We start from the raw sequence: 24,650 nt of genomic DNA, 5'->3' as shown, positions 1-24,650 counted from the left end.
CTCCCTCCCCCTCCTCTCCCAAAGTCCTCTGCTTTACACCAAACCGAATCCCAGTTTTACTCTGTGGTTTCCCTTTCTGTCTTTGTTTCTCAAGTCCCCCCTATCAGTGAGATCATCTGGTTTATCTTGCTTAGCTAACAAGACTCCTTCATGCACTCCTGAATCTTCTGAGAGACAATTATCTCAAAGATTCAGTTTTGCATGGTGTGGCTATACCTAGAGCTATGCAGAGTCTGAGAGGGCACACTCATCTTCTCCAGAATGCTTCCACTGGCAATACACTAAATTATGGGTGATTCTCTCTAAGAGAAGCTAGCACACCAAAAAGATAAGTTCCTTTTTTCTTCTTTATAGTAAGCACAAGTTTCTGAATGGAAGGGAAAAAAAAAAAAAGTTTTGAATGAAACTGTTACTTCAACAAGCCAGAAACAGGCAATGGTGACATTGTAATGTTCTTATTGTAAAGTGTGGATAAATAGGATTCAGAAACATGATGTTCAGCCTCTTCCATTACTTCCTTTTCTTTTCAAACAAGAGCATCTTTGGGTCACCTGACTCCATTCCATACCTTTCTAAATAATTCCCCTACTGAAAAAAAAACAAAAACACTCTATCCAGTCATAATATGTTGGGTGGTTGGTTGGTTTTGTTTAGTTGTTTTTTTTTTTGTTTTTGTTTTTGTTTTTACCCAGAGCACAACTCAGCTCTGGTTTCTGGTACTACTAGGGATTGAAACTGGCACGTCTGGTGTTTTAGGAATGAAGGTCTTTTGCAGAACCATTATGCTATCTGCCCAGTCTAAGCATTCCAGTACCTCAGAACACCTCAAGATTGCTCTGAGCAAGGTCATTAAGCACAAAAAAAAAAAAAAATGTGTCTGCTCATTAAAGAAGCTACAAACAGGTAGCCCCAGGAGCCAAAGTGCCTGGAAATTAATGGGGACTAAGGTGATCGAATCAGAAATGGATGATAATTTCACACACAGCAAAGAACATTCTGGAGTCAGTGTCTGTCAAAAAAAAAAAAAACTTGGCTTGTGAAGCTTGACTTCTGAACAGAAGTAAATATAACATTTAGATGAAGCACATGCTTCCCAACAAAAGGAAAAGAAAGAAAGAAAAAAGAAAAAAAAAGGATTCAGAGAGCTATGGAAGATACTGTCACCATGTGCCAAAGTCAAAAGCACAGCCTACTGGAGTGAATGAGAGTATAAACAAAGGGCCCTTTATAATCATCTAATAACAAAGGAAGGACTCAACCAGATATTATTGAGTTCCAGGCTTGCCAGAGTGGGAGGGAGTCAGGACTGTAATCTGCTCTGAAAAAGAGAGGGGAGCCTTTTGTGTGAAGCTGAAATCATCTGATTCCCTGATTGTTTCAGGGTGATAAAGGTTGTTATTACTTAACAGTCTGGAGGGCCCTTCTGTGAAAGACTGTGCTTCCAGATGTCACCACAATACAATAGAAGGCAGAGAAAAACTGAAAGAAGTCACCAGCCCACTAGGGGGGAAAAAAAGCTGGGTGTCTTCTCAGCAGGCACAAAAGGGAATCCTGACATGAAAGTTCAGATGATGTGGCATTCAGAAACTAAAAGGACTAATAAATCAAAAGTAATTATTTTCCCAATAGTTCTTCAGCAAAAGTGTTCCTTATCTATTCTCAACTCATTAGCTCTGTTTAAGATGCAGGTGTGCCAAGCAGCGAATGTAATCACTCTCTTTAGGAAGTAGCAAGTAGCACGGTTGCTGAAACCAAAGACTAGAATTAAATTACAAGCCAAAGCCACACTAGATGCAGTCTTCCCCCTGAACATAATGACTTTTAAAGCTTGAAGATACAAATACAGTACACTAGGGTTTATTTCACTCAACCTTTATGGTTTTACTTTAGGAGTAGAGTTTGTGAATCAGTTGCTTAAAAATATATTGATTGTAAGTTATAGAGGTGAACTATGCATATGGGAAATTGATATGCCTCTCCTTCAATAGGCAACCAGGAGTTTCTTTTTTGTTTTTTTGTTTTTTTTTTTAAGGAGTTTCTGTTGTCATTACGAGGTGTAGTAAAAAATTCACGACACAGACAAAAAGACTTAAAGCATTCTAAAGAAAGGTACCACCCAAATTCAATCTTTTAAATTTTTCTTTGATGGGGTGGGGAGGGAGAGAGAAGGAGAGACACCTCCACTGCTTATGAAACTTCCCCTCTGCCAGTGGTGACAGGGGCTTGGACCCTTATGCATGGTGAGGTGTGCATTACACTGGGTGTACCACCGCACACCCACTGAAATCACATTTAAATGATTTCTTTGAATGCAGAGAGAGATTCACCCAGGAATTAGCTGGTGGTCAGACAATCTAAACAATAACAGATCAATCCATAAGGCTGTTAGTACTTATCACAGTAGTTTCAAGGTGGCTTTCTAAGGACACGTGAGAGCCCCAAAGAGAGGAAAAAGGATGAAGACTTTCCTCTCACTTTCTAAGTATTAGAGGTCACTTAAAACCTTTACTAGATGGGAGCAGGAGACAGCTGAGTTGGTAGTGCACACACTTCACCACATGCAAGAACCCATATTTGAGCCCACTGCCACTATATGGGAGACCATGTGTTAAAAGAGCTTCATGAGAGTTGGGCAGTAGTGCAGCGGGCTAAGTGCAGTTGGCGCAAAGCTCAAGGACTGGTGGAAGGATCCCAGCCTGGGGAGTCACCTGCAGGGGAGTCACTTCACATGCGGTGAAGCAGGTCTGCAGATGTCTATCTTTCTCTTCCCCTCTCTGTTTCCCCCCCCCCTTTCTCTCTGTCCTATCCAACAACAACGACATCAATAAAGCAACAAGGGAAACAAAAGGGAATAAAAAAAATATTTTTAAAAAAGAAAGAGAGCTTCATGAGTGGTGGGCAATGCTGTGGTGTCTCTCATTCCACTCTCGAGCGCTCACCTTCTTTCTACTTTACTAAAAGAGGAAGAGGGAGAAAGGGGAGTGGGGGGGAAATCTGCAGGGAACAGAGAAATTGTGTAGGCACAAAGTCCCAGCTAAAATCCTGGCAGCAAAAATAAATTTAAAAAGTTAGCACACACCACTGTTTTTACTTAATACACTGCAAACTTTAATGTTTCACAAATTATTTTTTAAAGATTTTATTTATTAATTAATGAGAAAGATATGAAAGAGAGAAGGAACTAGACATCTCTCTGGTACATGTACTGCCAGGGATTGAACTCGGGACCTCACGCCTGAGAGTCCAATGCTTTATCCACTGTGCCACCTCCCAAACCATGACAAGTTTTTTTTTTTTTAATTTTTTATTGATAAAAAGGAAACACTGACTAAACCATAGGGTAAGAGGGATAAAACTCCACACAATTCCCACCACCAGATCTCTGGATCCCATCCCCTCCCCTGATAGCTTTCCTATTCTTTATCCCTCTGGGAGTAAGGACCCAAGGTCATTGTGGGATGTAGAAGGTGGAAGGTCTGGCTTCTGTAATTGCTTCCCCACTGAACATGGGCATTGACAAGTTGATCCATACTCCCAGTCCATGACAAATTATTTTTTAAGAGGTGTATTTCTGGTAGAGAAGGAATAGCAATATTTTTCTGATATACTCTAAAGCCTATTACAGACAGATAATCCAAAACAGGAGATAATCCTGGCCATTTGTATTGAATCTAGAAATGTACTGTAGTTTTGCTAATCTTTATTTATTAGAGACAGTCAGAAATTGAGAGGCAAGGGGAAACAGAGAAGAAGAAAGAGAGAAACACCTGCATCACTGCTTTACCTCTTGCAGGTAGGGACCAGGGGCTCAAACCCAGATGCCTCTGCACTGTACATATGTGTGTTCAACCACGTGTGCCACCACCCATCCCCCTGCACAGAGTTTTTTTAAAAACGTAACTGTTGGGAGTCTGGCAGTAGCACAGCAGGTTAAGCGCAGATGGAGCAAAGCCAAGGACCCTTGTAGGATCCGGGTTGGAAACTCCAGCTCCCCACCTGCAGGGGAATCACTTCACAAGCGGTGAGGCAGGTCTGCAGGTGTCTGACTTTCTTTTCCCCTCTGTCTTCCCCTCCTCTCTCCATTTCTCTCTGTCCTGTCCAACAACGATGACGACAACAAGAATAACTACAATAAAACAATAAGGGCAACAAAAGGGAATAAATAAATATTTTTTTAAAGTTCCCTAAGGTAGACTGGGAAGTGGCGCAGTGATAGGGCTTTGGACTCTCAAGCATGATGTCCTGAGTTCGATCCCCAGCAGCACATGTGCCACAGTGCTATCTGGTTCTTTCTCTCTCCTCCTATCTTTCTCATAAATAAATAAAATCTTTAAAAAAAAAAAAAAGTTCCCTAAGAGACTTTTTTGTTTTGAATTTATTATTATAATTATTGGACAGAGACAGAGAGAAATTGAGTGTGGAGGGAGAGATAGAAAGAGAGAAAGCGGGAGTTGGGCTGTAGCGCAGCAGGTTAAGCGCTGGTGGTGCAAAGCCCAAGGGCTGGCATAAGAATCCCGGTTCGAGCCCCTGGCTCCCCACCTTCAGGGGAGTCGCTTCACAGGCGGTGAAGCAGGTCTGCAGGTGTCTATCTTTCTCTCCCCGTCTTCCCCTCCTCTCTCCATTTCTCTCTGTCCTATCCAACAACAATGATATCAATAATAATTACAACAATAAAACAACAAGGACAACAAAAGGAAATCAATATTTTTAAAAATTTTTAAAAAAGAAAGGGAAAGAGACAGAGAGACACCTGCAGCCCTGATTCACCACCTGTGAAGCTTTCCCACTGCAGGTAGGGACCAGGGGCTTGAACCCAGGAATCACACTGTAATATGTACATTTAACCAGGTGAGCCACCACCTGGCCCCGTTTTTTATTTGTTTACTGAGTAATGAAATGATAGCCCAAAATCTCTTAATTTGATAACAAATTAATCAGAAAAATTAATGCAATTGAAAAATTACAGACTTGGGCAATAAAGAAATTACTAAGAAAGAATATGAAAGCATTATATAAACTTAAATGCCATAATTGAAAATGCTAAAGGGAAGGGAAGGCATTCAAAACTTTATATTTTGTCTAACTCTCAGGTGCCCTTAAAATTAAGATGCCTGGGAGTTGGGCGGTAGTGCAGCAGGTTAAGTACACATGGTATGAAGCACAAAGGCTGGCTTAAGGATCCTGGTTTGAGCCTCTGGCTCCCCACCTGCAAGAGGTAGCTTCACAAACGGTGAAGCAGGTCTGCAGGTGTCTGTCTTTCTCTCCCCCTCTTTGTCTTCCCCATCTCTCTCCATTTCTCTCTGTCCTATCTAAATAACGACAACATCAACAACAACAACAATAATAACTAAAACAACAATAAAAAACAAGGGCAACAAAAGGGAAAATAAATCAATATAAAAAATTTTTTTAAAGATTTAAAAAATTAAGATGCCTGGAAAATGCTATTATTTAAATGACTTAACTGTAGTATAAGAAGTGAGTTATTGGACAGAGGGCACATAGCATAATGGTTATGCAAAGAGACTCTCATGCCTGAAGCTCCAAAGTCCCAGGTTCAACCTAAAGCAAGAGCTGAACCCCCATGCCCCAAACATAACCAAAAGCCAGAGCTGAACAGTGCTCTGGGAAAAAGGAAAAAAAAAGTGAATTATTGGGGGCCAGGTCGTGGTGCAACTGGTTAAGTGCACATATTACCAAGTGAAAGGGCCAGGACTCAAGCCCCTACTCCCCACCTGCAGTAATTTTCAGAAAACTGAAATACATTCAAAGTGTGTGTGTGTGTGTGTGTGTGTGTGTGTGTCTGTGTGTGTGTGTGTCTGTGAGAGAGAGAGAAAGAGAGAGTGTGTGTGTGTGTGTTTACTAAGAAAGTTGCTCCACTCTGGCTTATATTGGTGCTGGGAATTGAACCTTGTACCATGGAGCCTCAAACATGAGAGTTTTTGTTTTGGGGCTTGGGCAACAGCTTAACGGTTCTACAAAAAAATTTTATAATTGAGGATCTGAGGTCCTGAGGTCCCACGTTCAATCCCCAGCACCACAAGCCAGAGCTGACATGGTTCCTGTCTTGCTCTCTGTGTCTTACTCTCTGTATCTCTCATTAAAATAAAATGAATAAAATATTTTTTTAAAAAAAGAAAGTTTTGAAAAAAGTTTTGTTTTCAAACTCTGGGAAAACTCCTTTATATAAAGCCTTCATATGGTCCCACAAGAAGGCTCTCTCCTTTTCTCTATTTTCTTTTCTGTACTCTGTTTAAAACTCTTGTTTTTTGCCTTAGGTTCTAGTTAATTTTTGTATTTGTCCAGCTCCTACAGTAGATGAATCTCTTGATAGCATGAGGTTCTTAGTACACACACACACACACATACATACACACACACACACACACACACACACACACACACACACACACACAGACTAGGAAGAAAGCATAATGGTTATTCAAAAGGTTTTCATGCTTGAGGTTCTGTGGTTCTCAAGGGAAAGAGCAGCAAGCTGTCTAAAAAGCTCCACTCTTCACAGTGGTTTGTGATCAGTCTAGCAACACACCAGGAATAAGGGAAAAGACAATGTTCAGGTGACTTGATACTGTTAAACTGACAGGCAATGAACACTGAGTTCAAAGGGACAGCCTTGCACACACAAGATAACAGCAGCAACTCAAGCCAGTAAGAACTCTCTACAATGGCTCTCCAGCTAATAGAAAAGACAAAGGCAACTTCACACAATTATCTTTACACAATGGATGAGGACATTAGTTCCCAAAGTCACCAACTCAGTCCCCAAATCACCCATCCAACCTCTCAAACTCAAAGCAGAGAGACCCCATAGCCCAGGTCACAATACACATTTTGACTCCATCATATTCAACTCCTAATGAAAATACAGTACCTAAAATAAATAAATAAATAAAATTTTTAAAAATGCAGTGCCTTCAAATTTATTCATGCTCTTTTGAATCTTGTCTATCTTTTTATAAAAAAGACTTATGAGAGAGAGAAGCAGAGCATCCTTCTGAAATATGGACTTGAGACCTCATGCTTGAGAGGCCAATGTTTTATCCACTGTGCCACCTCCTGAGTCACCTCACTTTTGATGAGAATTTCTTTTATGGAAAATTCAAGTTTGGGGGGTCCAGACAGTAGTGCAGCGGGTTAAGTGCACATGGCACAAACTGCAAGGACAGGCGTAAAGATCCCTGTTCAAGCCCCCCAGCTCCCCACCTGCAAAGGGGGGGTCGCTTCATAAGCGGTGAAGCAGGTCTGCAGATGTCTGTCTTTCTCTCCCCCTGTCTTCCCCTCCTCTCTCAATTTCTCTCTGTCCTATCCAACAACAGCAGCAATATGAGCAATAATAAAAATGACAAAGATAAACAACAAGGGCAACAAAAAGGGAAAAAATAGCTTCCAGGAGCAGTGGATTTGTAGTGTGCGCACAAGCACCTGTGATAACCCTAGAGAAGGAAAGAGAGAAAGAAAGAAAGAAAGAAAGAGAGAGAGAGAGAAAGAGAGAGAGAGAGGAAGGAAGGAAGGAAGGAAGGGAGAAAGAGAGGAAGAGAGGGAGAAAGGGAGAGAGAAAATTCAAGGTTGTAAGAACAAATCAAAAAGTGGTCTGGGAGGTGGCACGGTGGATAAATACTGGACTCTCAAGCATGAAGTCCCAAGTTCAGTCCCCAGCAGTACCTGTTCCATAGTGATGCTCTGGTTCTCTTGCTTTCTCTCCTCTCTCTTAGTAAATAAAAAGTTAAAAAATAATCAAGAAGCTGGAATAATCTCACTCATGATGGACAAAATTCTTGAAACAGTATCCAACCTAATAGTGGATTCCACAAGTTATAGTCCTTGCTTTCCAAGAAATTTCAGCACAGTTGGCCAGAATATCACTGATGAAATTTCTTTTATTAAAATCTTGGAAGACATCTGTAACTTATGCTTTGCAGCTCAGTCACCGCAGAATATAAAACATGCCAGGAGATAAATGTTCATGACTTATCATGAAAACAAATAATATATGCTTATAATTAGTAAGTGGCCTAATAAAAATTTAACCAGTTCTTAATAGTCTTTAGCTTAGCTTTCAATTAATGGTTCAAATTCCTAACCAATATTCTTAGGAAAAAGTAACATCAAAGTGATTTTGAAAGGCTAAAGGGTATGGATAGACCTGCCAACACCCATACCCAGCAAAGAAGCAATTACAAAAACCACCACCTTCTGCACCCCAAAAAGAATTTTGATCCATACTCCCAGAGGGGGAGAAGTGTTAGAAGATGACTAGAGGGCTCTGAAACCCAATTCCATCGGGACCCAGAGCAAGAAAAAGAAAAGAAAAGGAATAAAAGGGGGTTGGGCAGTAGTGCAGCGGGTTAAGTGCACATGGCATGAAGCACAAGGATCCCAGTTCGAGCCCCCGGATCCCCACCTGCAGGAGAGTCGCTTCACAGGCAGTGAAGCAGGTCTGCAGGTGTCTGTCTTTCTCTCCCCCTGTCTTCCCCTTTTCCTCGATTTCTCTCAGTCCTATCCAACAACAACATCAATGGAAACAATAACAACAAGGGCCAACAAAATGGGATAAAATGGTCTCCAGGAACAGTGGATTCATGGTGCAGGCACCAAGCACCAGCGATAATCCTGGAGGCAAAAAAAAAAAAAAAGAGAGAGAGAAAGAAAGAAAAGGACATTTGGAAGTAGTAATAGGTATAGGTGTGACTTAGGAATAGAAGGCAGGGCCATAGAAAAAACTGGCAGAGAGATAGATAGATAGATAGATAGATAGATAAATAGACAGACAGAAAGACGTTAAAAATAATAGTCAACCCATATCTGTGACCTTGGGAGAACCACTGCAGTTTCCAGTGGAGGGAATGGGGTCACAGAACTCTGGTGCTGGGAATGGTGTGGAATTGTACTCATTATCTTGTAACTTTGTAAACCAATACTAATTCACTAACCAAAAAGCAAGTATTTTTTAGTTTATTCAGGATGGGGATGAGGACGGGGATGGAGGGGATGTCCTCTCTTTTGGGAGGGAGGAAAGCAGATATTTCATTTAGATTTTTTTTTAATTAGATGTTTATAGTTGACTAACAACGAGCTTGATACTTCAACTCAGGCAAACGGGAGCAATAACAAGGAAACTTAGAAAAGTTAAATTAATACTCTTTTTTTTTTAAAGATTTATGCCAGGGGTGCACCTGGGTAAGCGCTCATGTTACAGGGCTCAAGGATTCGGGTTCAAGCCCCTTGTCCCCACCTGCAGGGGGAAAGCTTCACAAGTGATGAAGCAGGACTGCAGGTGTCTCTGCCTCTCTCCCTATCTCCCTCTCCCCTCCCAAATTTTTCTGTGTCTATCAAATAAATAAACAAATAAATAAAATAAAAAAATATTTATGCCAGGGATCAAACCTCGGTCCTCAGCCACATCAGCCATGTGCTCTAATGTGTTGAGTTTCCACTGGTCCTTTAAGCACTTCAGGAAAAAAACAGATACATAAATAAGCAAGCACTTGTAATCAATATCCTCAAGAAGTCTATGTATTTAAATATAAATTAAAAAAAAAAACTTTGGGGGTTTGCGCAATGGCACACCTGTTTGAGTACATACATTACAATACACAAGGCCCTAGGTTCAAGCACTGTGGGGGAAGAGAAGGGCTTCACAACCGATGAAGTAGGGCTGCAAGTGTTTCTCCCTCTCTATCTCCCTCTTCCCTCTTGATTTCTCTGTCTCAGTCCAAAATAAATAAATAGGTAAGATATTTGAAAAATAAAATAACCTTAAAAATGTTTCAGAGTTAGGAGAAAAAATAATTTTCTATACAGTTTAGGGGCATATATTTTACTTTTACTATATATTATATTCCCAGACAACACAGAATAAAATACAATAGCAATCACTGCAAAGGAACTGGCCATAAATACCTGGTCTATCTATCTAGTTACCAGAGAGAAAATAGACAAAAGCTGGGGCGGGGGGTTAAGTTCACTTCCATTAAGAGACCAGCTTGGTTTGATATAATTAAACTTGAAAGACTTATATATCCTGAGAGCTCTAAGCAGGACAGTCCCTTTGTGCTGCACAAGACAAGAGCCTCCTTGGTTCCTTTGCACTTTTTGTCCTCCTTTGGTCTCCTCAATTCTACACATCAAGATGAGCCTCTGGCTCCTGAGCATTTGCTGAAAAATAAAGAGACTTTGCACACTTGACTCCCAGTGATCTGGATATACTTTTACTAAATTTGTCCTACCCAGACTAATGTTTGGAGGTAGAAGGGGAATGTCCCAATTCTTAATTATAAGCCTCTCCTGACAAAGTAATAGAAGAAACTTTCATTCCGCACCCCCTTATTTTGTGCTTCTAATTCAGGTACTATAGACACATAAGGTGTATTGATATTCTCAAGAAAGATTACTAGTATACTAAACCACCAATATCTATCAGATGTCTAGCTTAGTACTATGTATTTCCTGCTTACATTATTTAGTCCATAAAACAAAAGAACTATCTCAATGCACACTAAGTCTATAAAAATATAATCCTAAGAAGTTATAAGAACTACTGCAAACATACAGCCCTAAAAAACTACAAATTATCTTTTCGCCATGAAGTAAGCATCTGAATTAAAATATATACTGTTTGAAGGTAGAAGGCATTTTGTTTCTTTCTGCTAGAAATTCACTATTCAGTTAAGCTATCTTCTCTTTCTGGATATAATTAAAGCCTTAGAAAACAAAATTAATTGGAAATACCGTGAGTCTGGTGTATTTCACCAAAGTAAAAGACTCTGGGGTGGGTGGGGGGGAAGAGTACAGGTCCTGGAAAAGTATGACAGAGGACCTAGTGGAGGTTGTATTGTTATGTGGAAAACTAAGAAACGTTATGCATGTACAAACTATTGTATTTACTAGCTACTGTCAAACACTAATCCCAATAAAGAAAAAATGTTAATAATAATAAAATAAATAAAATGAAAAATAAATAAAAGTATCATAAGTCTATTTCTTTTTTTATTACTCCCTTTTGTTGCCCTTGTTGTTTTTATTGTTGTAGTTATTAATGATGTCATTGTTGTTGGTTAGGACAGAGAGAAATGGAGAGAGGAGGGGAAGACAGAGACGGAGAGAAAGACACCTGCAGACCTGCTTCACCGCCTGTGAGGCGACTCCCCTGCAGGTGGGGAGCCGAAAGCTAGAACTGGGATCCTTACGCTGGCTTTGTGCCACCTGTGCTTAACCCGCTGCACTACTACCTGACTCCCCATGAGTCTGTTTCTATGGAAAATTGTAAAACATTACATGTCAATGGAGTCTGTCTCTAAGGAGTTCAGATTAACAAATTTTCTACAATTTCGTAACATGAGTATATCCTTGGCAAGTCATTTTGGAATCTCCTGTTAAAATATGAATCCCGGGAGTCGGGCAGTAGCGCAGTGGGTTAAGCACACATGGCACAAAGCCAGGGACTGGCGTAAGGATCCCGGTTCAAGCCCCTGGCTCCCCACAAGATAATAACTACAACAATAAAACAAGGGCAACAAAAAGGAATCAATATTTTTTAAAAATATATGAATCCCTCAAAAGAGACTTCATTTATAACATCTAATGGCCAGAGTCAATCAAGTGAACACTTTCCCACTTTAAACTCCCATAAGTGGCTTTCAAGAAAGAGCCTTCATTTTTATACCCCCACTCCATTGTGCAAGGCACAAGAGGCAGCTGTCTGCTTTTTCTGCTACCAGACATATTCATGAAGCCTGTCTTTCCTCAACTATGTTAAACTGACCCAGGAAAAGCAGTGATTGACCCTGAAGCCAAGATGGCTGACTGAGGAGAAAAAGTTAGAAAGCATTCTCAGGGCCAACAGAAAGGAAACAAAAGATCCACAGACCCAGAAGGGGAAAGGAGGACAAAGGAAGATTTCACACCCCTTGGTAAATTAGAAATGAAAACTAAAAAGAGAGAGAGAGAGAATCAAGTACAGAGGCCTCAGTGAGTAAAGAACTCACTGAGAAACAAGGCTTCAGAAAGGTTGTTTGTCAACCTGGAGAATTTAAGGAGAGGGTTTCACCTACCTGTCCTTGCCTGCTCTTCACTTCTGCTTCTTCTGTTCCCATTACAATTCCTCAGGCTTCTTTTTTGTCCTCAATTCTTTCTAGTGAAAGGCTATTCCCTTACCCTCCCAACACCTCTTATACACACTCCCACCCCCTCCCCCCACCCAGGCCAGGAAGACAAGAGTAGCGAGCTGACAGCATTGGCTGTGCAGGGCTCACAATGGCAGACACAAGCATGTCCCCAGCTCTGCAGTTGGCCTTCCAAAGAAAGAGGCCAAACCAAACCCTGACCTGAGAGAGACTGATTTATTGGACTATCAGTAAAGTCTAGATGATTTTTTTTTTCCCCATGAGAAAACAGACAAGTTAAGTCCTAACTTTCCTTTAAGGCTAGAGCTGAGGGCTGAACTGCTCAGGGATGGCATTCTCTGCCGCCACATCAGGATAGAAGCTTCAAAATCCTGCTCAAGAAGAAGGGTCCAAGAAAGTTCTGTTGGGAGAATGTGGAGAGGCAAGAGGGCTGGAGGCACATCCAAATATTCATGATATGGTAAGAGGACACCTGGGGCAATAGGGCACTCTTAGCTTGCAAGAGTGTCTGGAGGTGCACTGCAATCTAAGGTTGGATGAGCTGGTCAGGCTGAAGCGATCCAGAGGTACTCGATTCTACATCAAAGTAAAGCTCCTCTGAGTGGCAAGGCCAACGCCAGAATCCAAGTGGTTAATTTCTAGGACCTACAGACACAAAGTTTATTTTTAATATGCTTTTAAGCATGGAGAGTAAACCCTGCCAAACAGTTGTAAGCAACTCTTATGAGACAGGGGTCCTGACAGACAATAGGGACCAATCAGCGATTAAGGGGGGGGGGGGGGGAGTAGGAGCAGGAAGAGCAGGAGGAAGAAGAGGAAAAGGAGAAAAAGAAGGGGGGGTTGGGCAGTGGCGCACATTACCATGAGCAAAGACCCAGGTTCAAACCCCCACTCCCTAGCTGCAGAAGAGGAGCTTCCTGAGCACAGAAGCAGGGCTGTAGGTGATTTTTTTTTCTCCCTCTCTCTCCATATATATCTTTCCTGCTCGATTTTTCTTGGTCCTATCAAATAGAAAGAAAAGAAGAAAAAAGGGAAAAGAGGGACCAGGTGGTGGCAGCACCTAGTTGAGCACACCTTATAATGCATAAGGGCACAAATTCAAGCCCCTGGCCCCCACCTGCAGGGGGAAGGCTTTGTGAGTAGTATAGCAGGGATGCAAGTGTCTCTCAGTCTCTCTCCTTCTCTACCCTCCCTTTCCCTCTCGATTTCTGGCTATCTCTATCCAATAAATAAATACAAAAAAAAAATTAAAAAGAGAAAAAAGGTAAGAGAAAAGAATAGGGGGAGTCAGGCAGTAGCGCAACGGGTTAAGCACAGGTGGTGCAAAGCGCAAGGACCTGCCTAAGGATCCTGGTTCAAGCCCCTGGCTCCCCACCTGCAGGGGAGTCACTTCACAAGCAGTGAAGCTAGTCTGCAGGTGTCTGTCTTTCTCTCCCCCTCTGCCTTCCACTCCTCTCTCCATTTCTTTCGGTCCTATCCAACAATGATGACAACAATAATAACCACAACAATAAAAACAAGGGCAACAAAAGGGAATAAATAAATAAATATTTAAAAAGAGAGAGAGAAAAGAATAGGAAAGAAAAGAAAAAGAAAATGTTCCTACCTCCAGGAAGTACCAAGTTCAGTGATGGAGGTGTCTGAGATGCCATGAATAAACAAGTAATTTTGTAAAATGTATTTTATTTTATTAATGAGAGGAAGAGACAGAGACCAGAGCCCCGCTCAGCTCTGGCTTATGGTGGTGCTGGGGACTGAACCTGGGATCTCAAAGTCTCAGGCATGAAAGTTCTTTGGCATCATGCTATCTTCTACCACTAAATAAGTAATTAGGATATATGTTAGGGCAAGGACTCTGGACTAGTGAGTCTAATCAGGTGAGCATCTGAGTTTAGCCCACACATTACAGTGAGCAAGGACATAGGTTCAAGTCCCTGGTCCCCACCTGCAGGGAGGAAGCTTAACAATTGGGGAGGCAGGTCTGCAGGTACATCTCTTTCCTTCTCCATCTCCCCCACCCCTCTCAATTTCTGTCTCCAGCCAAAAATAAATAAAACCATTTTGATTTATAAGATTCTAGTAAATCCATGTACTGAATGTATTCTTTTACCAAATGCCTTAGGGTGAAGCATCACTTTTCCTGGGTAGGTTTCACTGTTGAGAGAAGACAGGACTAATGCCATTACTAGTAGCTTCCTAGCTGTGTGTTTGTGTGTGTGTATACACCAAATAGTCACAGCCCCTGTCTCCTCTCAAGGTATGTGAGCACCAGACCCATCAGAGATCACACTATACCTCAACTGTACCTTGAATATTCATCAAAATTCAAAGATGTCAGAGACTCAAAAGGCAGGATCTCAGTCAGGGAGATGGCTCACAAGGTTTGCATGCCTGAATTGTTAAGTTTTATCTATGGGGAGTTGGGTGATAGCATAGCAGGTTAAGTGCACATGGCATAAAACACCAAGAACCAGTGTAAGGATGCCGGTTAGAGCCCCTGGCTCCCCACCTGCAGGGGAGTCACTTCACAGGTAGTGAAGCAGGTCTGCAGGTGTCTATCTTTCTCTCCCCCTCTGTCTTCCCCTCCTCTCTCCATTTCTCTCTGTCCTATCCAACAACAATGACATCAATAACAACAATAACTACAACAATTAAAAAAAACAAGAGCAACAAAAGGGAAAATAAATAAATAAATAAATAAATATAAAAAGTTTTATCTATGGCACCATACATCAGAGCTCAGCATTACTGTGGTATCTCTCAGTATTGGCATTTATCATGGATACAAATAAATCCTTCAGGGGGAAAAGGGGGTCCCTTTGCCTTCTTAAATGAGCAGTTAACTAGAACTGGAGCTGTGGTGGTCCTATGCATGGCTGAGGCAGGAGAGAGCTCAGGCCAACAGCTGGGAAAGCAGTAGCTATGTATGAAGCTCAGAAGCTACAAGGACAAGAAGTAGGGCAGGACATAATTGAAGGTTTAGGCCAAACTCAGCCAGTACAGAAAGCAGGCAGCTGACCAGACACTGAGAAGGGAGGCCATTCAGTCAGCACAGGCCATGCCTACAGCATCCACAGGCACTCAGCAACAGTTGGCTTGAATCAAGGGCACCATCAGCCCTACAGGGAAGAGGGTTTCTCTTACCCACTTGACAGCTATCCCTTCAAATATATAACCTGCAGAAGAAAAAAAGAAAGCAACAATATATTTTCATACCCCAAGTTTTTCAAAGGACTCATTTTCACACTGCTTCTGAAACAGGAATCAGGCATTTGTCTGTGTTGAACTTAATCTTTCCATCCCTTCAGATGTTAATAATTAACTTTCCAACCTCATTGTATGTGAGAAGCAGGACTCATTTTTCAAGGAAGTGAGTCACCACTAACAGAGATCTTCATGGCCACAGAAGGTTTGCAGACAACCAAGTCAGCCACTACCTAAGAGTCTCCAAACCCATTCTAGATTCCATGCTTCGGACAGAGTTGGTAAACCCAAATAACCAGTTATCTGCTTTGTGGTGTTAATTCATGTCTTAAAATAGATCCAACTCCAAGTGAATGAGGACGATTCTCTGTGGCACCATAAGGATTATCTTAAATTGCAACCTTTTCAGGCAACAATGTCCCAGTTGAACTTTTATACTTTATAAAAAATTTTCCAGGGAGTCAGACGGTAGTATGGTGTGTTAATCGTATGAGGCACAAAGCTCAAGGACTGGCGTAAGGATCCGGGTTTGAGCACCAGCTCCCCACCTGCAGGGGAGTCACTTCACAGGCTGTGAAGCAGGTCTGCAGATGTTTCTCTCCCCCTCTCTGTCTTCCCCTCCGCTCTCCATTTCTCTCTGTCCTATCCGACAATGATGACATCAATAACAACAACAATAATAACTACAATAAAAACAACAAGGGCAACAAAAGGGGGAAAATAAATAAATAAATATTTTAAAAAACTGAAAAAAAATTTTTCCCACTTCTATTGTGGGGTTAATGGTTTACAGTTCAGTTGTTGACACACAGGTACAACCCGTCATCTCCTGATTGGATCTGCAAAACATTCTCTCCCCAACCTAGGTACTGCATTTGAGTGAGTGAGTGAGTATTTTAAAGATGTATTAAAAAAAAAAGTTATATTTAAGAGAACCAGAGCATCACACTAGCATACCCAGGGCAGGGGATTGAACTTGAGATGGCCAGAGCCATTCAAGTCCTGCCCTTCACCACTGAGGCACCTCTCAAGCTTGGCCATATCAAAGCCATGTTTCAATAATAGTGAAACACTGTCTCTTCGATTTTGTGAGAACTAAGGTATATGGAGTACAAGGGGTCAAAGAACTTTCAGGAAGGGCACAGTGACTTACATATACCTTGTGTGGCTGTAAAAATATTCCCAAAATATTAGTTTTGTAAAACACTGCTAAATCACTAACACAAAGTACAAATGTTTAAGACAGCCACAAATTCTTCTAGTCAAGTTTCTCATAGTATAAAATCTCATCAAATGAAACTAAATTTTTACTCATTATCCTAAGTAAGATGGAACCCAGATATCATTTGTCATTGGGGGGAAAAAAAGTTAACACTTTCAAAGCAGATTTGCCTACTCAATCAATAGACTCATTTGTTGGAAAGAGCAATTCTGTGTTTCAAGGCATATCCTGCTTCCATGTCTCTATCACTTCTTTTTTTTTCTTCTTTCTATCACTTCTTTAAAAGCCTTTTAATAGTGCCCCCTCCCTCATTCATCTTTTTATCCACAACAGCCAGCGAATCTCTGGAAAGCAATAAAATATTTGCTGAACGTGGTTACTGACAATGAGCATTCAAGTTTTCCTAGTGCTGGTACAAGGCAAACAAAGGAACAGACAAACACACTCCTGGTGTGTTTTTATCCTATGATTCACACCACAAATCGGACAAATGTTTCCAGGAAATTGCTGCTTTCCCCAAAATGTGCACTTCTACAGTATTTTCAATGTGTGTACTGCACAGAAATTCAAGTAGAGCTAACATTGTTTTTACACTTAGTTCCTTACTTCACCAAAATGCCATACAAGTAGTGCCACCCCTCCCAAATGCCATATTGTAAATCCACCAAGAAGAAAAAGGTTCAGTAAACTTTAGCAATGGGTCTTGCAAAGGGATACAATAGATTTCTAAATTCACATGCAAACTACCTCACCATTAAAGCAACTAGATTATTAATGAAGTCACAAAGAAACAAATTCAAGTATACTGGTGAGAGGGAAAAAAAATTGTTTTAAAAAAATGCTGACTAGAAATAAGGACAAAAGCGTTCTTGTCCCAGCTCAGTTTTTAATTTACTATATGACCTTCCCTAATTAGTTAGCCTCTTGGTCTCAACTTCCTTGTTTTTATATTGTTTTTAAAGCCCTTTCAAACTACATTCTAATGTCAGTGTGTGCAATTAAATATTAACATTCCTGCCACACACACCCCCACAAAAAAAGTCACATTGAATATTAAAGTGCCAGATGAGTTTATGTTCATTTCAAGTGAAGAATTAAGGCAAGAGAGTATGGCTTACAGATTCAAATTTCATATAACTAGCTGCTGCTATTACTAGAAGAGCAAGCTTAATTTTTTTCTTTTCAAGAATTATTTATTGTTTATGAAAAAAGAGGGGAAAGCAGAGCACTATTCAGCTCTGCACCAAGCAGTGATGCAGGGGATCAAACCTGGGTCCCAGGCATGTAAGTTTCATGTTCACCCTAATATTTAAAAAATGGAAAGGGCTAGGGAGATAGCCTAAAGTTTATACAAAAAGCTTTCATGCCTGACACATCAGAAGTCCTAGGTTCAATTCCCAGCACTGCCATAAACTAGAGCTGAGGAGTGCTCTGATAAAATAGTAATAATAATAATGTATCTAAAAAATGGACAAAGAGCTGTAAAGTGGAGAGAACTTGTAGGGTTGATCTTCACGGTACAAAAAAAAAATGAAGATGCATAGTTTTTGCTTTGCTTATTTTTTTTTCTCTTTGCATTCCTTTTCCATACTCAAATTGCTTAGAGGACCACAGAAGGACTAGTCTTTTTGGGAAGCAGGGAGATAAGTCTGGAATTGACAGAACAGACCCAGATAAGGCCCTCTCAATTGATGTACTATACAAGACAGACCATCCTCCTAGTCAGAGCTCACAACCCCACAGAATGAAAAGGTTTCCTGTGACTGGGCTGGGAAGGAATCTGAACAAATGAGGAAGGTCATCTGTAATGGCTAACCTTAACATCTAAACACTTGCCTGCAAGAATGGGATATGGAATATTCTGGAAAAACAAGTAGTATAGACTAACTGATAGCTCACACCCATTTATGGCTTCAAAAATTGCCCCTCATGGCTGTCGCTCTTGCTAACAGCAGCAGCATGTAAAGTGTTCTATCATACACAGAGAAAACTACTCAATAAATTCAACTCAATCCTCACAGAATCCCGGCAGTTTTTTGTTTTGTTCCTATGTTGCCAGGGCCTCACACATGCAATACCACTACTGCTGGGCCAATGGTTTTCATGCTTTTTATTTCAGATAGAGGAAGTATAAGATGGAAAGAGAGTAAGTCAAAAAGAGGAGACGGAGTTCGAGCCCCCGGCTCCCCACCTGCAGGGAAGTCGCTTTACAGGTGGTGAAGCAGGTCTGCAGGTGTCTATCTTTCTCTCCCCCCTCTCTGTCTTCCCCTCCTCTCTTCATTTCTCTCTGTCCTATCCAACAATGACGACATCAATAACAACAATAACTACAACAATAAAAAAAGGGAAAATAAATAAACATTAAAGAGAGAGAGAAAGGAGAGACGTCACAGTCCTGGGGCATTTTTCCCAGTGCTGTGGTGCTCCAGACATGGTACCAGGGCTCTGCATGATAAGGTGCTGGCTTGACCAGTTGAGTGAGCGATCTTTATCCACACACACACTGAAACAGTATTTAGAACTCATTTTACAAGTATAAATATATACTGTAAGGGCCAGGCAGTGGCACACCTGGTAGAGCACACCATTACAGTGTGCAAGAACTCAGGTTCAAGGCCCCAAGTCCCCACTTGCAGGGAGGAAGCTTCACAAACAGTGAAACAATGCTGCAGGTATCTCTCTGCTTCCCTTTCCCTATCCTCCCTCCCCTCTCAATTTCTCTCTCAGTTTTTATCCAACATAAAGTATTTTTAAAAAGAAAAGGAAAGAAAGAGTGATCCAGGAGGTGGTGCAGTGGATTAAGCATTTAACTCTCAAGCATGAGGTTCTGAGTTCAATCCCCGGCAGCACATGTACCACAGTGATGTCTGGTTCTTTCTCTCTCCTCCTGCCTTTCTCATTAATAAATAAAATATAAAAAAGAAAGAAAATACTATGTGAAGACTTATAGCACATGGAGCCAGGTGGTGGCCTATCTGGTTTAGTACACAAGAACCTGGGTTCAACCCCCTGGTCTTCACATGCAGAGGGGAAGCTTCACAAGCAGTGAAACAGGGCTACAGGTGTCTTTCTCTTACTCCCTTTCTCCCCGACCCTTTCGATTTCTGTCTCTATCCAATTAATTAATTAATTAATTTAAAAAAGAATTAAAGCACTTGTCTAAATAGCACTTGTCAGAGCCTTGGTATAAACCAATTCTTTTTTTTTTTCCCCTCCAGGGTTATTGCTGGGCTCGGTGCCTGCACCATGAATCCACCGCTCCTGGAGGCCATTTTTCCCCCCTTTTGTTGCCCTTGTTGTTGTAGCCTCGTTGTGGTTATTATTATTGCCATTGTTGATGTTGTTTGTTGTTGGATAGGACAAAGGGAAATGGAGAGAGGAGGGGAAGACAGAGAGGGGGAGAGAAAGATAGACACCTGCAGACCTGCTTCATCGCCTGTGAAGCCACTCCCCTGCAGGTGGGGAGCCGGGGGCTCGAACCGGGATCGTTATGCCGGTCCTTGCGCTTTGTGCCACATGCGCTTAACCCACTGCGCCAGCGCCCGACCCCCTAAACCAATTCTTAACTACAACTCCCCTAACTCTGAAATTTCAAAATGTGCCCTTGAAACCAATTTTCAGACCCTACTATTTTCTCTGATTTAGGAGATTTCCTTTTTTATTTTATTTTATTTTACTTTATTTTATTTTATTTTTTAGAATAGAAGCAAAGAGAGAGAGCAATAGACCATAACAAAGAAGTGCAGTGGAGGGCCAGGCCCAAACCTGGGTCACACATGGCAAAGCAAAAGCACTATCCTATTTCGCTGGCCCAGGAGATTTTATTCTTGGCACAAAAGTGCTTCCTGCCCTCCTCCTCCAAGCCCCCATCTGGTCCTCCTATGGGTTCTTAAAGCATCCTGTGCATAATTCTCCGGAAACTCACATATTACTTAAGGGGCTTTCTAATTGCCCATTTCCTTATTTTCCTAGCTGGGCTCACTTCTTCAACAGCTGAGACTGTCTTGCACATTTTTCTTTGCAGAAGGAAACAACCCACATAGCTTTTCTCTCTGTGCTCCCCCCTCACCTAGCTAAAAACTACTGTATCCAACTCCAGTCAATAAAATCATTTCACAAAATGGGAGGTGGGGTGGGGAGGTGGCAGGTGGCAGCATTCAGATCGCAACCAGAAGGCTTAGCACACACCAAGTGATTAACAGTCGTCAGTTGAAAGGCTGATAGATGAGTGAACAATCCAACAATGCTCATGAATACTTTTCCAACACATTAATTACAAACTCTGTGCATTCATACAGCACCAAAGGTGAGTCTCAACCTGGGAACTTTGTGAGTCAACGGCTTAAATTTTCTTTCTTAAGTGTGCCTCATTTTCAACTTCCCAAACCCTTTCAGCAGTGCAGAGCCAGAGAAATAGTAGCCTTTCGACTTCAGAAGTGGCTCACAGACTACAGCTGCTTGCAAACAGGTTTCACTGAGATCTTTCAAGCCTCCCATTGTGAAAGCTGAGACTTCTGAAAATCTGTGGGCTGCAAGCAGACAAAAATCCTCTTCCCTGCCCACTCAATAAACCAGTGCTTGACCTGCTGGCTTGTTAAAGGAGAGCAGGTGGTGGTGACTCTGAATTCACTTCCAAACTTAAGTTTTCTGAATCCATAAACACATATCATCAGGTGGACTGGACTGACAACCTAAACACCTCACAGTTACACACATACACACACACACACACACACACACACACACACACACACACACACACAAATACTGTGGTGCAGGTATCCAGAAAGGCTACCCAATATTTACCCAAATGCACTACCCCAAATTTACACCAGAGCTGCCTCCTTTGCTAGATCTGGGAATTCGAGAGCCCTGTGAGTAGCCAATACAGGCACACATGCTTCATGTCACTGTCAAACATCAATGGATCCCAGCCACACTGAGAGCCAGAAGACTATCTAGGATACTCCCAATGCAATGATTTTAAGCAAGAGTCACTTCCACTAGGTCTGTCTACTCTGAGGACTCACGGCCTTCTCCTTCTCTCTTTCTCTAAATCCCCCTCCTTTTGTGTTGGGAAGAACTCACACAGACATCTTCACAGCCTCCTCAAGCGCAGTTATGCAACTTCCAAGGCGAAGTTGCAGCTCCTACGTGGAAGGCAAGTTCATAAAAAATGTTACTGTGGTGGTTCGCACAGTGGATAGTGTTGGACTCTCAAGCGTGAGGTCCTGAGTTCAATCCCTGGCAGGACATGTACCAGAGTGATGTCTAGTTCTTTCTCTCTCTCCTCCTACTTTCTCATTAATAAATAAAATCTTAAAAAAAAAAATGTTACCATGCACGAGGACCCAGGTTCAAGTCCTGGTCCTCACCTGCAGGGAGTAAGGTTCGGGAGTAGTGAAGGTGCAGGTGTCTCTCTTTCTATAGCCTCTTCCCCCTCTCAATTTCTCTGTTCTAACAAGAAATAAAATAAATGTTTTTAATATGATCAAGTGCTCCAACCTGAACCCCTCTTCATCAGTCCAGACCTTATGGCAGCACTGAAGGCAGTGGTTTCCACTCCAGTGACACCTATCAGCCCAAACAAAGGGATCGCCCAGGGACCTAAGCCTTTTGGTTTTATTTCAAAGGACTGTAGCACCTAGCTCCAGCTGCAGTAGGGCGTCCTCAAGGAGGGGGAACCCCGCCTTTGCCAAAGACTTTCCAACTTTGGGGTGCAGAGCTAGAGTCGGGGTTCAGTGCTAAAGGCAGTGCATTCTCCTCTAAAAGTCTCACTGCACTAACAGAAAGGGGTGGAGGGAACCGCGGGGACAGCGCAGACACAGTGCTCACCCTCAGAGAGGCAAGCATTCCACCCACCTCTCAGGGCAGCCGGCTTCCCCCCAGGGCTCGATCCCCCCCCGCCCCCCCAATCTTCCCAGCAGGTTGAGCCTGTTCAAAGGTCCATTGTTTCTTGCCAGCCGAAGCAGTCAAAGGAGAAAGCAATCAAGACGAGGTTCCCAAAGACCCTTTCTGACTCGGGGACGGTGAGGTTTGTGTGGGGTGTGGGGTGTGGGGTGAGTGTGTGTGTGGGAGGGGGCTGGTTACTCCTTACAACTCAGGGAGGAGCGAGGCCACTAAAGACAGAACAGGGGTCCGGGGGTCTGGCGCGGGCAGCTCGGGGTGGAGCGCGCCGGCCGCACGGGAGTGTCTACTGGAGCAGGAATGCGCGGGGCCGGGACGCCGGGGCCGGGGAAGTGCTTACCTGCCCTCCGCGCTCAGGCTGGGCGAGCGCAGGCGCCTACACCGCGGTGCGCAGCGACCGAGCCGCTCTGCCGGCGGCCCGGGGTCCGGATCGCGGCACCATGGCCGGGGAGCCCGTCGCCGCCGGTGGCCCGGAGGTGAACCTCCCGGAGCGCCGCGCGGCAGCAGCCCGGCCGCCGGGCCTCGGCTCGGCCACTCCTCCGCCGCAGCCGCTCAGCTTGTCCCGCTGCTTCCCCTCCCGGAGAAAGAGGAAGGGAATCGCGGCACCGGCTGCGAGCCGCGGCCTCCGGGAGACAAAGGCGGGCAGGCGGCGCCCCGAGGTCCGGGAGGCTGCTAGTCGGCGCTCGCCTGGCGCCGCGTCTCCGAGGGTCGCCCTTAGCCGCCGCGGGCCAGACTAGCCGCCGGGCTCCCGCGGCCCGGGACAGGGGATTGGGCGGGCAGCCGGCGCCGAGCGGGGGCGGAGCCTGCGGGGCAGCTCCGGGCTGCGGATTGGAGCGGAGACCACCTGAGGGCGGGGTCAGAAGCGGATCCTAGGGGGCGCGGGGACAGCCCAGGGCTGCGGATTGGGCGGGCGGCTAGGCGGGGGCTGGGTCAGGGGCGAGGCCTTCGAGGCGCGGGGCGGTGACTGAGTCCGGCTCCTCCCGGTGCACCTCCTCGCTCCGCCCAGCTTCGAGCCGAGCTCCTCCCGCCGCTCCGAGTCCCATCCCTCCTCCCGCCGCGCGGCAGCGACCAAGCGAGCTAGGGACGCTGGCTTACAAGGACCTCGCAACAGCACCCGGGAACCGCGCTGGAGCTCAGGGCACCGGGACCGCCCTGCCACCCGCGCTAAGAGCCGCAAATGCGAGCTGCAGTCGCGCAGCGCACGGGGCCTGGTGCACCTGCACTCGCGTGCGCCCCCACCACCCCCGGGCTGAGCCTGCAGCCTCGCACCCACCACTTTCGACCTGGCCTACCTCTCCGAAGCCTCCTGGTGCTAGAACCGAGACCGAGTGGCTCCATCCAGCCCTCGCTGAGCCCACATGCCTTCTGTCACCCCCTCCCCGGGCTCCTGCAAAAGTCAGGCCTGCAGCTCGGTGCTGCAGCACGACCGCCCCCACCTGGTCAGCAGCGGTGCCGGCGTCCCCGCCCTCCCCGAGGAAGGCGCCTACTCGGGCTTGGGCTCGGGGTCTGGCTGGCTTCTAGGGTACAGGCCGGCTCCCCGGGCAGCGGGAGTGAAATAAGTAGAGCCGTGCGACCCCACGCCCCCTGCCCGCGCCGCCCCGGACTGGCTGCGGCCAGCAGGAGGGGCGCTGAGGCCACGCCCCGTCACCCCCTTTCCCCCCACACACCCCCTCGGAGCTGACAGTCCTCGACGGATGTGGAGGAGCTCCGCTGGAGCAGCGCCCGCGGCGGAGAGGCCTGAGCTGGCTCTGGGGTTAATCGCTCAGGCCCATGAGATCCCTAACCAGTGACAGCGGCAGTGCTGCCAGCCCCCCGGAGGCGTCATCCTCCGCTGGCTGCAGAATTGGAAGAATCCCTCTCCGCGAAGCCTGTCAGGGTATACTGTACAGCCTGGATGACTCTGCTTTCGGGGTTGCTCTCTGCTCCCCCACCCTTTTGACTGTAACAACTCAGTCATACACAGCCGGGGCACGCCCAGCAGGCTAGAGAGGGAAATTCCCTGTTTCGAGGGTTTTGCTTCAGGACTTTATAGGAATCAGCATGTCCAAACCTTGGCTGATGATCAAAGATTCCCTGGAGACACTGTAAGTTTTAGATTCCCAGGCCTCCCTTGCACAACCAGCTGAATCAGAGGTATCTGGAATATGTAAGTTTGGGGGAATAATGCTGAAGTG

At 44.2% G+C, this 24,650-nt stretch overlaps 1 protein-coding gene across 3 annotated transcripts in view; it reads right to left on the bottom strand.

Moving 5' to 3' along the window:
* The window catches only part of CEMIP2 (cell migration inducing hyaluronidase 2), a 114,962-nt gene extending 90,914 nt beyond the window's left edge, over positions 1-24,048 (bottom strand). The window contains exons 1-2 of one of the 3 annotated variants that reach the window (XM_060199692.1): positions 22,817-23,194; positions 21,658-21,719 (exon numbers count right to left, since the gene is read on the bottom strand). The gene's annotated coding sequence lies outside the window, so the exon portion shown is untranslated. Of the gene's footprint in view, positions 1-21,657; positions 21,720-22,816; positions 23,195-23,912 lie in introns of those variants that run through there. The other 2 variants (XM_060199693.1, XM_007531243.3) reach the window with 2 other exon arrangements.
* Positions 24,049-24,650: the final 602 nt, after the last annotated feature.

The sequence above is a fragment of the Erinaceus europaeus genome, chromosome 10, assembly GCF_950295315.1.
Source record: "Erinaceus europaeus chromosome 10, mEriEur2.1, whole genome shotgun sequence".
Classification (NCBI taxonomy): domain Eukaryota; kingdom Metazoa; phylum Chordata; class Mammalia; order Eulipotyphla; family Erinaceidae; genus Erinaceus; species Erinaceus europaeus.
This window is presented reverse-complemented; position numbering and strand designations above follow the sequence as displayed.